General features: G+C 51.2%; 1 protein-coding gene across 1 annotated transcript in view; it reads right to left on the bottom strand.

Moving 5' to 3' along the window:
• The window catches only part of Rai1 (retinoic acid induced 1), a 102762-nt gene that overhangs the window by 53480 nt on the left and 34373 nt on the right, over positions 1–14909 (bottom strand). The window contains exon 2 of the mRNA XM_059270800.1: positions 11625–11754. The gene's annotated coding sequence lies outside the window, so the exon portion shown is untranslated. The remainder of the gene's footprint in view (positions 1–11624; positions 11755–14909) is intronic.

The following is a 14909-nucleotide window of genomic DNA, read 5'->3' as shown; positions in this document are numbered from 1 at the left end:
GGGCTTAGGTCTTCCTTTAAGGAGTTCTTACGCGGGCCTAGAGGAAGACAAGGGCCATACTGGTCTCTGTACCTCAGGCCCATCTCCACAGAACATGGGTATGAGAAAAGGGGATCTCTGGATCCTGTGAGACCTTCTCATCTCTTAAGAGGCCTTTGAACAGCCTGTTTGGCTAATGCCTCCTCATCTCAAGAAATTACTATCCTTGATCCAAAAAACGCCATCTCTGAAAATGACCCATTTTCTCTTCAGGAATGCTTCCTTTGAATCCAGAAAAATTCCTTAGGTCCACAGTGTTCCATCTCCAGAAGTGTTTTATTTATCTCCAGAAACACCTTCTTTATCTTCAAGTATGATCTATCTCCAGAAATGTCAATGCTCTCCCTAACAGCTCCACCCCAACTTTAAGCAGCTTTCCAGAATGCTCCATCCCATCTCCAGAAGGCCCTCACTATTTCCAAAATACTCTAGCATCTTCCTCAAATACTCCACCCCAGAGACACTACAGCTTATCTCTAGACAGGCTCCATTCTCAGAAACATTACGTCTGGCAATACTAGGAATGCAAAAAAAGCCTCATCTTAAACAAAACAAAACAAAAAAGTCTATCTCCAGAAGAATTCTCATTTCACTTTCAAATGTACCCCTATTTCATCTTCAGAAATTACCTTCTCCAGAAATGCTCTCCATGTGGTCTCTAGAGACATGCAGGCTCTGGAACCGTTCCAGCTCCTGTCTAGAAACACGAAGGCAAAGCCTTTCACCCTGACTCACATGCTGAAGGAACAGACCATTTCCTCCAAGATCTCCTGAAAAGAGATTGTACAGGCTTCCTCTCCCATCTCTCTGGTTCCTGGAGACTCACAGCCATCTGCTGGGCCCTCTTTCTCAGGGATGAAGTCAAGAGCTGAACTCTGGCAGATGCCTCTGTTCCAGGGGTGGGGGAACATGAGGTCAGAAACCCAGGTGACTGGGAAAGCAGTGGTTCTCAAACTGTGGGTCGTGACTCTTTGGGGGGAGGTCAAGACCTTTACACAGGGGTTGCATATCAGATACTTACATTACAATTCACAACAGGAGCAAAATTAGTTATGAAGTAGCAATGAAAATAATGTTATGGCTGGAGGTCACCACAACATGAGGAACTGTATTAAAGTGTCGCAGCATTAGGAAGGCTGAGAACCACAGAGCTAAAGGATCTTGCCTGGAGCAGGAATGTGAGAGGGTGTAGGGCAGGAAGGAATAGTCAGGATGAGTCCATATAGCATCCCCCCACCACCATGTCCTCACTGTTAAGCACCACCACCTACACATACAACATCATGATAAAAACTACACTATTCACAGTAGGGCCGCGTCACCCTTTAGAACCTTGGCTCAGAACAGCATGGAAATCTGTGTCCACCATGTACACACACATCAAAGATAATCCATACCCACTGTGAACCTTACCCGACCTTGCCGGGGGTCTTATGGGTCACATTCTGGGAATGCCAAGAAGGGGAAGCATTCTGTCACCCCTCAACAGTCTAAACTGACAAGATTGGCAACCCAGGAACTGCTCAGTGCCAAATGCTGAGAAGATCAATCACAGTACTTTGGGCTTTAGGGGACTGGGAAGGTGAGAATAGTATATTCGGTATCTGCCTAAACACTCCCTAAGATGGGTGTTCACTGTCCCTCGGGCAGCCCAGTCCCCTCGGGTAGAAGCAAGCCTAGCTATGTCATCTCTGTCCACACAGTCAAGCACTGCTCTCCTACACATCAAGCCACAGCACCCTGTGGGAAAGGTAAGGTGCTCAGGGAAGGGCATCTGGAGGTGGCTGGGTAGAGGGTAAGTCAGTACCAGCACACACACATGAGCCTCTGGGAGTGTCCCAGAAGCTCAGTATAAACACAGGCAGGTTACGAACCCTCTCCACTGGAACTGCACAGAATGGGCCTGAGCCTCTGGCCTGAACAAGGTGCTCCTCATACCTGGCCTCTGTGGGGCAATTCTCAGAGGCCCCAAAATAGTAAAAAGGAAGAAGCTCTGCATGATTCCTGATCTGTCCGGGTGGCACTGTGTAGCTCTGGTCTGCTGTCACAGGAGGACAATTACCATTTATTAAGCCTCCCAATTTAGAACCTGCCTCAATTAACTGGAACCTCCAGAGCCTATTTTGATGGATGTGAATACTGCTTCAATATGCCCTCCACTGTGCCCTCAGCACAGGCCGTGACCCCCCAACTAGCTAGCTTTTGCCTAGACACAGAGCTCTGACATCTGTCCCCCACCATCCTTCTTCCCTCCCAGTCCTGTTCAGGAGATTCACTGGATCTCTGCCTGACCTTTCTTTTCTAGGAAAGGGATCCCCACACAGAAATAGGAAAGAAAAGAAACACAAAGTTAAACATGGATGTGAATGAACACATGGTCCTAAGTACAAGACGGCAGGGAGCCAGGGCCACACCTTGCTGGTAGCAACAGAGCTGTCCAGGCCCCAGCTCCTGGGAGCAGCCCAGCCTACTGCATCGATATTCTCTGTCCTTCGTAGCCCAAACTGCACTGGCTCTCCTGGGACCTTTTTATTGCACAATGTCGCTTCAGCAAAAGGTTATGTAGAAGAATGTGGAAGTCTCTCCCGCATATTAACTAAAAGAATGTTCTTGAAAATGCACAAGAAGAAAGCACACCTAAGAGTCAGCTTCTCTGAGTCTGAGATGAGATGGAGCACTGGACTGGCAGGATTCTGTCTCCAGTCCCGCTCAACTGGGACCTAGGTATGTCACTGAGCTCCAGATTTCTGGTCTGCTAACAGTTGGAACAAAAGTCCCCACTCCTGGTGCTCTGACACTGTGAGGTCATCTGAGAAAGTGCAATCACACTCCAGACCGTGCCGAACACAAATGCTGTTAGTGTTCAGGCATTGCCAACCAAACACTTAACAGGCAAGAACACACTCCACAGCACTGTGCCTGTTCCCATCACCTACACATGACAGCCCCTTCCTGTACCCTCTCTTTCTGGGGGTAGGGAGTAGAGAATTCTTGGGTACACATTCTAAACCAGTTTATCGTGAGTTAGTTGTGATTTTTCTTTTCCATTGCTTCTTTTTCAAGACAGGGCCTCACTGTGTAGCTTTGGCTGACCTGGGCCTCACTATGTAGATATTCACCTGCCTCTGCCTCCGAAGATCTACAATTAGAGAGGCATACACCACACCTGACAATCAGCGGGCTTTTTAAAAGAAAAGCAAAAAGCAGATTTTTGTGTCAAACCTGATAGATTTTTTAAAGCCATATGCCAAACTCTGCCCATCCAAGGATGTCCCTCACAAGCCATGGCTACCTCCAGCCTCAGCTCTCAGAGAAGACAGGTCTTTATAGAGAGAGAGTGTGTGTGTGGGCAGCGTTGTGGGAACACAAAGCAAGCTTTCCTTGGCAGGGGCTGTCAACCAATAGGTTCCTGTGTGCTGCTCTGTCAAACAGGGTATGACAGAGCCCACCTTCAGTAAGTGACAAGAGTGGCGTAAAAGCCCCTTTACAAAAACAGGCTGAGCAGGTCTCTTGGGGATCAATGGAGAGGGGTAGAGGGAACTGAAGGTGCATTCCCTTCTCCATGAGCTTTATTTGCCCTCCTCAACCATTCACAATGTTGCAATGAACTGTAAGAGAAAAATGAGCCCTTTGCAGATCCAATGCCCAGAGAAGCATGTTTGTATCATAGAGCAGAAAAATACATGAATGGCAGCTCAGAACATGGCCCTGGGTAAATGACTCTGCAGTCACAAGAGTGACTGACCTATGATCTGTGCCCATACCCCTAGGATCCTAGGTCATGAGGGTCCTAGGAAGCTCTATCTTGCCCCAACCTACTTCTGCTTCAGGCCTGCAGCGGGCTTGGGCTCAGTCATTGTGTGTACTCATGGGCCCCACGTGGAGAGTTGAGCAGAGAGTCTCTTCTCCTACTTCCCCACATCACTCAATATCCTAGGGGTCCATTCTAGCCATGGCCAGGGGCTCATCCCACAGGACATCCAGACAAAGGCATGTGATCTCTGCATACCTCAGTTTCTACATTTGCAAAATGGAGAAGGAATTTTCTACCGACAGAGAGGGTTGAATGAATGGAACTAAGAGCGGCTGGGCCCTAGCACCCAGCAGTTTCTTACCCAGGCTCTGGGTGCTACACCTCTCTATATACACCGTGCCTTTTTTCAGTATTGTAATCTGCTGGGTTTTAATTGTGGACCCCAGGACTGCCTGTAAGACCTAGGGCTCCTTGGTATAGAGAACGGCAGGTCAGAGGTTCTGGTTTAGGCAAGTGACTAGGGAACAGGTTAGGCCCTGCATCCCTCTAGCTGTCTTCAGCCAAGTCTGTACAGGAGCCCCAATGGGAAGGGGAGTCAAGGGTATTGGAGAGGCTCCTGGGCGCCCACATCCTTGGAAGCAGGTATGCTAGAGGATAAGAAGGCTCAAAGAAGAGACAAGTGATGATGTGGACTTGCCAATCTCTCTAGACTCCTCGGTGTTCCCACCTCTAAGTCAGTCATGCTCTCTGCCTAGCTCTGCCCCATCTTTCCCGATGCCTTCCAGGTAATATGTTTCACAGCAGTCACAGCCCAGAGTCCTTGTCAGCTGCAGATCCTACCTGTGCTTGCTCTGTGGTCACTCTGATCTAGAGCTGCTCATAGTCACATATACTCCCCGTCTTGTATCCTAAGCCCCAAACACAATGTCTAGAATATTCAAGTGCCAATGCTCCTCTCTGGCAAAGAATACTGTGCAAGTCCCCTTCCTCTGGGACACCTCTCCTGGGGCAGGGCCTCCTGGACAGACCAATGGTCTGTCAGCAATAGAGCTTCAACAGCCACAAGTACAAGGTCAGGCTGACCTAGTTCAGCCTAGACTGGATGCCTTCTATACAGCATCTCTGTTCTACATTCTTACCTCCAAGATGGCCTCCTCCCATAGCTTCTCCCAGCGACATGGGCTCTGGCTGAAGCCCTAGACTATAAGCTAGCCTAGCAATAGCTCGTGGCCAGAGCATCCATGACAGATTGGCTCTAACAAGGCCTTTCCTTCTACTTTTTCCCTACTGCCCTCCCTCCCCGGAAAAAACAAACCTACTTTGTGTTTTCTACTTCTGCCTTCCTTCTCCAGGCCACTGGATCGACTCTGACCCCAGCACTGCTAGGGTCGCATAGGATCAGGGAGCTTTCTGAGAGAATGCCATCCACACCCAGCCTATACTACAGGGCAGCACAGTAACCTAGTACTGACAGTGATTTAATCAGACAGAAAATTGGTGACCCAGGGTCTCTATCTGTTCCATAAATGGGTTACTGAATCAGTTGATCTCATATGATTTTGAACAGGATATGTCATGGACACATCTAGATTCTGGGTCTTAAGAAAGTAGGTGACAGGTACTCTGGTTGTAGCCCCAGGAAGACCAGGTGGCCCTCATGGCCTCATCTGCACTGCCCACCTGGACCGGCATTATGCAAGCATGGGTCCCTTCACCTGCCTGATGAAACAAGGTAACATGTTATTAGCATTTTTAACAGAATTGGCCATGCCTTGACTGTGGCATTGGAGAGAAGTGACATTATGGGCAGAAAGAAGGCTGAAGGCAGGAAACTGCTCCTGAGAGTGGCAACCCGCAGGGATGACTGGGCAGGCAAGGCGACTCAAGTCTTTTTGGGCACCAAGGGTTCTGTGGGATGAGTGGGCGCCTGTCTTCTTCCTTCCCAGTTCCGCCCTGTGGAGGATATGAAAGCTGACTTCCCATCCCACATTCCCCTCTCACTCTCAGGGTACTATTTCTGGCTTACAAATTCCCCCTTGGTCAAGCTCCCCTAAGAAAGTGAGGTCAGATCTAATAAATCTCACTGGGACCCAGCCCAGCAGGAGTACCCCTCCCTTTTCCCAAACATTCCACTTTTAATGAGGTAACCTTAGGTGGCTCCAGTGAACACATTAGCTCCCCAAGAGGCTCATACTGAGATGGGTTAGCTGAACCCCAGCTGTCCCTCTCCTCAACAGCCAGTATACTTAACTCCTCCCCCATGGCAGCACACAGAAGTCCTGGATGTAAAGATATACAGATGAGTCCTTTTGCACCAGGGGCTGCCAGGCACTTGAGCAAAGCCTACCTCACTTCCCTGACTTGCCAGGAAAAGCTACCATCCTTGCTGCACAAAAGGGAAAATACAGCTCAGGTACTTTGGGGCAGTGGCCTTGGATTCTTCTGGATATGAGTCTCTCCCTCTTGGAGAAGCTGGGTGGGCCTGCAGCAGAGGCAGCCAATCGGTGTGTGGGAGGAGGAAGAGGTGCAGTGGTGGCTAGGCGTCCCAGATGCTGAGGCGGGCAGGTTTACAGGAATGTCTCTCACTGGATCTTGCGACTGCTCCTCTCTACCAGAGCAGTCCTTGGGTTAGCAGTCAGAGAATGAAGCAAGCTCAGCAATGCCGGCCGGAGCTTTCCTAGAGAACTTCAGCGTGTCCCCTAAGTGGGCCTGCAGTGCCTGCAGGCCCTAGGGTCTGACCTGCTACAGACCATCAGCTAACACAGGACGTGAAGGGCCAGCATGAACATGCAAGTCAGACAACTGCCTAGGTACACTGTCAGATCCTCCACATGAAGGGACAACGTGGCTGATGCCCTATGTGGATGGGCCTCAGAAAAGAAGGAACTTTGGAGTGACATGGAGAATGAGAAGACTCTTTCGGTCTTGAGACTTGGCTTACCAGAGTTTCTGCAGAAGTAGAAGCTCAAAGTGGGAGTCTGGAGGCAGCTAAGAACTAAGAAAACAGACTGGGCCTCGAGGACAGAGAACTGGTTACAGCTTGGAGTTCCAACAGCTGGCTGCATGAAGCATGTCGTTTTCTATAACACTAGCCACACACCAACATGCACAGCTATGTAAAAAATGATGTAGCACCAGGTACATGACTATAGATACATGAGGTTCTGATGGCTGCCATCCAGCTCCCGGGACCTAAGGATATCACCTGGGGGAGCCCTAACTGGGCATGTACCCCCAGCACCTGCCATAGCCCTCCAAACCTGGGTCCCGAGTCTGTGGCTGGACCCTGCTTACCCAGACCCTCTGCTCAGCCTCAGCCTCTTCCTGGCTGGGGGTTGAGCAGGAACAGCTCAATCAGGATATAATCGTTTTTAATTAACGTGCGGATCATTTCACAGGCTGATCTCCTTGGAGACCACAAGGAAGACGGTCTTCTAAGCTTTTCTCTCCTTTTACTCTCCCAGTGCACCCCTCCCAGCAAAAGGCCATACTTCACTTTTACCCACCATCTACAACCTTGAGAACTGCACAAAAGCCTGGCTCCTGGGTCTCAAGGCCTTCAAGAGGAAGTATGTGCTCACAACCATACACATACACAACTATGCACACACACCCACACACCCTGCCACATTCTGTCCGAGATGTGTCCCCCACAGGAGAGCACACAGGCATGTGTGTCCAGACTGGAATATGTATATGGAGGCAGATGGGTCACAAGTTGGTTTACATGGTGAGATTCCCTGTCTCAAGACATAAACAAGAGGGGAGGAGGATTAGAGGCACATACAACATACCTCAAAACACGACACAAGAGATGAGCACTCACCTGCGCAGACATACCACACAAATCTCCACATGTCCATAGTCAGCACAGTTTCAACATTCAGGGCTGAAGTGCTGGTAGGGAAGAGACAAAAAGGGCCCTGTCTTTGGGTGGGGAATCAGCAACCACAGCTGCCTGCTACAAGGGTCTCGAGGGCTGGGTACAACATGTTTGGGGGCAGAAGGACTTAAACCAAGTAAGTGTCATATGGGGCCCAGGCTGGTGGCTTCTCTGTCCCATTCCCGATGGAGGTGATAGAGCAGCACTCAGGCCTATAAAGCTACCCAAGGTGCCCAGCACTAGCTGGCCTGACATTCCCACTAGGACTAATATCTTAGCCTTTCCTCTGGGTACCTGATTCTGAGGCCACAGAACTTTCTCTTTACTTCCTTTATTTGACCTGAATCTCTTCTATCCCATTTCTCTTTTTTCCTTCCTCCATTCTCTTCCTTCCAACTCCCTTCCCATTTTGGAATCACTGTTTCATCTGTTTCTCTTCCTTCCTGTCATCTCAGACATCTAGAGTCAACCTCAGGTCAGAAGGAGAACTCTAAATTCTAACCCACTCCAGACACCGTACATCTGATAGGTGCTAAGCTTCTCCAGCTCCTAAAAGACCACAGCTAGATCTCTGAACTTGGAACCTGAGGCATAAGGGCAGGAAATGACCACATGGGGCCTGAACTCAGCCCTACCCCTCCTGAAGCACCTGCTTTTGACCCTCAGCTTTGCCCTTCGGAAAATGAGATGGTAAAGGCAAATAAGCTCTGGGGAGAGTTAACAGGCAGCCTGTAGTCAGCCAACCTTGGGCTGGTGACTTGGGTAGTGGCCCTGGACCCATTAGCACAGCAATGTACATGACACAGTGGGGGTTAGGAGCCTATTTCTACTGATCCAGCTGGAGACAACAGGGACAAGCTGAATGGTTCTCCTCACCTGGTCTCTCATCTATGAAATGGGCAAGCTCAGCTTAGGATTCTTCCCAGATACAACAACCCAAATACCAGATCAGTAGCAGGTTCTTGATGTGTGACCTTGGGACTCATTTCCCCTCTAGGCTCTGGTTTCCTCTTATGTCAAAATAGGGAGGTCAGACCAGTGACTCATTGCCAGGGTTCTTTTCAGCACTAGAAGTTTCTAGATAGCAGAGAAGAAGAACAGTGTCCTACTTAGCCCAAGAAAGCTAGAGAAGCCTGTTTCTTCCACTCACCACAGGCATGCTGGAGTCTTTCACTGTGAAGGCAGCAGCAGTGGCATTTTGAGGAAAGCACCTTACACATCAGAAAAGGCTCTCTACACAAAATATACCCAACGATATCACTTTGTTCCAGGATATGGAACAAAGGGCAGTATTAAGCAAATTATAGCAAATCCACTTGACTGGAAAAGCCTGAAGATGTTAACATAGGTGTTTATGAAGAACTGGTTACAAGACAGGAAAAGGCTGGTATTATCAGCCAAAAAAAGCAGGATATACATCTAAATATGGACAACTCAACAAAGCCTTTAAAATCACCAACCACCAAAGCCAACATATGGGAAGAGACATACCAACATGTGAGCACTGTCAGAGCCCATTAAGACACTCACTAATCTGTTTTTCTCTATTTTTCAGAGTATTTTGCAAACTGTGTTATAACATACATGTCAAAAAATACCTTTAAAAGATGATCTGCTACTTCCAATCCCGTTCACTCACCGATTCACTCATTAATCATTCACCCTGTGTTTGTCTAGCCAAACAGCAAACAATATTGTCTGCAGTGTGCCTGGCTCCGAGGTTCTGAGACTAGCTTTGCCTACAGGAACGGAGGTCATGTCCAGGGCAGGGGACACAGTCCCCCCTGTGCTGTACTCCCAGCCTTCCTTCATCACACACACAACTCTCCAAGGTGCTTATGCCCTGAGGTTGAAGAGTAGGTAGCAACAGACCCGGAAAAATGAAACCCTGTTTCCCAGAGCCCTCATCTCCAGGCTGTCTCCGCTGTCACAGTCTACCTGGGGTCAGAAAGTAGTCACTCTACAAGACCCAGCTACAAGACTCTACACTTCAGCTGTCAGGGTGAAGGTGTGGGTGTGGGAAAGGCAGAGGGTCAGAAAGGTCTTCTTCCTAAACCCAGCCCCCATGATGACATCCCTCCCGGTTTCCAGGACCAGGCTTGTAACCTCTTCCCCTTGAGCCACAAGGACACAGCTTGGCTGCCTGACCCTCTCCAGGCTCTGACTTGGGTCTCCTATAAGGTCCCTAAACAAGGAACCAGCGTGCCTCCTGCTCAGCGAGTGGCAGAGACTGCAGCTGCCATCAACAGGGAATGCAGGGTCTGGATCTGCAGTTCCAGCCAGGCAGTAGCATGCTGTTAGTAGGAAGGGGCTAACTACTGTTTCTCTGTTGTTTAGGGACTGGCAATTTCTGGGGGAAGGTTAACTCTTTGGGTTCCTGAACCCAACCACAGAGCAGTCTAAAGACAATCCAGTCCCCTAACTCCGAAGGTGCCTCCTTACTCCCCCAAGAGCCCTGTCTTTGGGGAGAGAGGTGAACAGCTGGCCTATGATATCTGGACCCCAGCCCTCTTGCCTCTGAGCTGCTCAACTAGGAATCTATCAAAGCCGGGGTTCATAACGCCCAGCTAGCCCCACACTCCTCCACAAACCCAAAAGTGAAAAGATCTGACAGCTTAGAGTGCCAAGGCTCTGATCCAGAGGTTTCCCTTGGAGCTGAGCCCTCCCCCTTTCTGGACTGCAGTCCCCAGGAATTCTCCAGGATAGACCTCCTTCCCCTCAGGCACTAGTGTGGAAAGGAACTGTTCCTACCACTCCCCTCACCCCTCAGTATCCCTTCACCCCATTTCATCCCAGGGAGAGGTGCAGGCATCAGATCTCTGGGTCACCAGAGCAGTGGTGTCTGCTGTGGATTTCAGGAAGCCAAGCACTTCGTCACACAAACACATCACCTCCGGGATCACCTCTCAGCCTGCAATGTACAGGAGGGGAGGAGGCTGAGGTTAGAGCGGCCCTTCTACGTGCCCAAAGGCATCAGCCAATCGTCAAGCCCGGGCGGGCAGACTCCACAACCCAGCCAGTGCACCCCAACTCTCCCTGCTGGGCACCCCTACTTGTCTCCTCTCTACACCACCCAGTGGTAACCTCTCTATCCCAAACAGGAAGAAAGGGGGCCTCCCTTCCCCTGCCTAGAGCCCAGGGGTCAGCAGTCACAGGAGAGGCTGAGTCATGACCCCTGCCCCTCACTGCAAAGGCATTAGATTTTATTGTCAGGTTGGTCACTCGGCTGTTTTGTTAGGCGGGTGCAGGACAGAGGGCACTATACAGGGAATGAGGAGGGGTATCTAGGGGAAGTGTTTGAAGCTGATCAGTCCATCAGATCCGGAAGCTGTCGGGAAGGGGGGGGGCGACCTTAAACGCTCCAAGGCTGAGAGGAGGGGCTGCAGTAGCGCCCAGAGGCGCCAGGGAACTGTCCCCCGGGAGACAGCACTCTCGGGAAGTTTCTCACTGGTTGCTCACAGTAGGACCGGTGCTCGAAACGCCCTCCCAGGCCAGACCAGCTTCCGGACACAGATTGCGAACTTGTGATGAACTCCTTCCTTCTCCAGCATCCCCATCTGCGGCCACCCGCCGCGACATCTCAGCCCCAATTCTTCCACGAGTAGCTCGGTCGCGGAGACCGCTCACCAAGGCATTGTGGAGCAAAAGGGAGGGGAGAATCCCCATCACAACCTAACTGCTGCGGCCATTAAAAAAAAAAGAAAGAAAGAAAGAAAAGAAAAGAAAAGAAATTCCTTCTCCTAGACTGATCCCCTCCACCCACATGGAAAACCTCCAAACACGCAAACCCGCAACTCCAACAAGGATCGCGGCGCGGTGGGAGGGGTGCCCGCGGCGACCCCCATCAGCAGCCCTGCTGCAGGTCAGAGAGCGGCGGCGGGCCGGGATTCAGGGAGCCCTCGCCCGGAGCAGCCCGCCTAAGACACAAAGCTCCGCCGCCAACAATACCTGCGGGCTCCTCCTGGGTCTCGGGGCGCCGGCGCGGCGCGTCTCGTAGTCTCCCTTTTTTCCTGCCGTCTCTCTGCTATGGTGCACTCTCCCCCTCGCCTCTTCCAGTACCCGACGGCCAGATGAGATCCTTGGGAGAAAAAAATGTGAGCGCTCACACGATTCCTTTCTCTGCGCGCCGCAAGCGGCGGCGCTGGGCTCGCTCCTCTCTTTCGCGCTCCCGTGCGCGCCGCGCCTCTAGCCCCTCGCTTCCTGCTCAGCAGCGCCTGCGAGTGCCCTCAGTAGCCATTATTCACTGGCCGCCGGGGGACAGGAGGTAATTAGAGACGGCCTTGTGGCCACATCCACTGGGCTAGCACGATGCGGGCGAAGGGCGCGCGCGGGGAGGGGCACGCGACAAGGGGGCTTGGCTGCGCGCAGCCCGCGCCCCAGACGCGGAGGAGGGGAGGAGAGGGAGGGGGCAGGGAGGAGTGGTAAGCTGGGCGCGAGCGGGAGGAGGGGGCGCAGCGGAGACGCTCCCGCGGCTCTCACCGCTAAGGCCAGGTCACGGCTGCGAGGTTCCTAGGCGCCTAAAGACGGGGTGGGGGCGGGGAAGGAAGGGGGTGCTGTGCGTGCGCGCGTGCGTATCAAAGCTAGAAGGGAGGGAACGCTTTAATATTTTTTTCCAGTGACTTACGAGCCCACGGGTGAGCCCTTGGCTGTGCGTTCAGGACCGTGTATCAGTGTGGCTATAAATTTCTGTTCTGCCCTACGTGTGAATGTCACGGGCTGGGGATCGGGGTGGGGGGTGGGGTGGGATTAACTAGAAACCAGCTTCTGAACATGCCGGTAGGTCTCGGAGGGACTGAGTGATGCAGTGGTTGCGTGGGGGTGGTGTTTGTGTGCGATTGTTTATAGGTGGTAGTGTGACTGCGTGGGCGGGGCTGCCTGCGTGGGCTGTGTTCCGAGGGCGTTGTGTATTCGTGTGGGCTTGTTTGCGACAGGGCTGGCTGCTGTGTAGGGCCACGGGACTGAAAAAGTACGGACATTGCGCCTGTGCGTGCTCTGGCCACACGCAGGGATCTTAGGCTGCCTGTGATCGCCTAGGGTCTGAAGCTTGGCAGGCAGAAGCTGACCCTAGAGAATCCCACAGAGGCAAAATAGCTGTTTAAGGTGCGAACAAGTAGTGCTGGGGTTGGGGCACAAAAACGACGTGTGGGGGTGTGGGTGTAGGTGTAGACAGGTAGGTCGAGGGGGACCTCCATGTCGAGCTTCCCTTCACTGCACAAGAACTGCACCGGGGAGATCCTGGCTCTGACCAACCCCACAGACCTAGAGGTTCAGGGTTTGGGGAGGGGGGGCGAAGGAGGCAGCACTGGGCAAGCGTAGGGCATCCTGGGGGCAAGCGACGAGGGAGGTAGTGCCTAAAGATAGCCAGAGAATATGATGAGACAAAGAAGACTGGGACTTTGAGGCTGGACCTCAGGAGGGGGTGGGCCTGCCACCTCGCAAATGGCAGACCTTTGGAACATGATGAAGGAAGTGCAGCACTTAGACTGAGTTTTGCTAACCAGCCCTTTTCTAAACCACTCCCTGCCCACGCGGCCATCCACCCACCCACTCCATCCATCTCTCCATTCATTCATTTATGCATCTGTACATCCATTCAAATATCCATTCAGGTTTTCCAAGTCAAGATTACCCAGATCACACTCCCCCATAGCTTCTCTTCCTCCTCAGGAGGCACCTATCTGCTCTGTGGAAAGGAGCTACCTTTCCTACACTTGGGGTCAGCAGTTGACACTAAACCCCACCCTGCACACACTGAAGTCTCCATACACCTTCTCATCCAACCCTGCCCATGGTGGTATGCCAACCAGGCTAGCAGGAAGGTGATGCTGTTTCCTCCCAGCCCTCCCTGAAACCTGGTGAAGCCTAGGAAGGAGTGTATGATGCCATTGTTGTGCCTCCTGGTCCTTGTCCTGAAAGTCACCCCAAGCCTGCCATTGGAATGGGAAGATGCTTTAAAAATGGATCCCAAGTTGGGCATAAGGGGACTGACTTGGAATCCCAGCACTTGGGGGATGGAGGCAGGAATACAAGGCCATCTGCTATATTGCAAGTTTGAGGCCAGGCTGAGATACTTGAGACCCTCTCTCAGACAAAAAGAAACAACAAACCAGATGTCCTTATCAAGTGAATGTCCAGAGTATACAGGTTGTTCCCTTTACTGGGAATCAGAATTTACAGCCATGCTTGGCATTTCTGAGTTTCCTCTGGCCCTACTATGCAATAAGGGACCTCCTTAGTGACCTGAAGAGCAGACCTCTGCCCAGGATGAAACTTAAAGGATAAGGTCCAATCTCCCCACCTTTGAAATGCAGGGATGCTTAAGTGTTGGTCTTCAGTGACCTGGCCTGGGAACCTATGTCACTCAGTCCTGAGGCGCTATTAGAACCAGATGGCCTACTGTGGGCACCATCGAGTCTGGTGATAACAATACAGATCAGTGCTGGGAACTACCAACAGCACTTCCTGACTTACCTACTCCTCTATGCAATCACTTACAAGGCCAAGTCTGCAAGATGTGCACAGACAAGATGATATGGACCCTGCTGGAGGGCTGAGGCTGACTTTCTTCCCTGCTTCTTAATTTTTAATTTTATTTTATTTTATTTTTGTAATTAAAAAACAATTTAAGGGAGGAGAGAACAGGAGCGCTGGCCCATGGTTACAAGTACTGACTGCTCTTGCAGAGGACAGGGTGGAGCTGGGGGTGTTCAATTCCAAGCACCCACATGGAAGCTCATCACCATCTGTAACTCCAGTTCCAAGGATTCAGACACCCTCTTCTGGCCTCTTCCAAGTACCAGACATCCATGTAGTATACATACATACATACATACATACATACAGGCAAAAACCTCATACACATAAAATAAAAATATGAAACTTAAATTTTATTTTATGCATATGAGTGGTTTGCCTGCATGTATGTCTGTGCACCATGAGCATACCTGTGCCTGTGCAGATAAGAGGGTGTTGGATCCCTGGAACGAGTTAACAAGATGGTTTCAAGCCACTGTGTGTGTGTGTGTGTGTGTGTGTGTGTGCGTGCGCGTGTGCGTGTGTGCGCGTGTGTGCGCGCTGGAAACCAAATACAGGTCCTCTGGCTGAGTCACCTCTCCAGTCTTCCTCCCCTAGTCTGACTCTTCAGTGTTCCCAGTGGCTGATGGTCACACAGGCCCTTAGGAGTTTCCTGATGTCATATCCTACCCCTTGCCTCAGTACAGTGCCCCTTCTTAC

Source organism: Peromyscus eremicus, chromosome 8a (genome assembly GCF_949786415.1).
Source record: "Peromyscus eremicus chromosome 8a, PerEre_H2_v1, whole genome shotgun sequence".
NCBI lineage: Eukaryota > Metazoa > Chordata > Mammalia > Rodentia > Cricetidae > Peromyscus > Peromyscus eremicus.
Note: the sequence above shows the minus strand (reverse complement) of the source record. Positions and strands in the feature narration are given on the sequence as shown.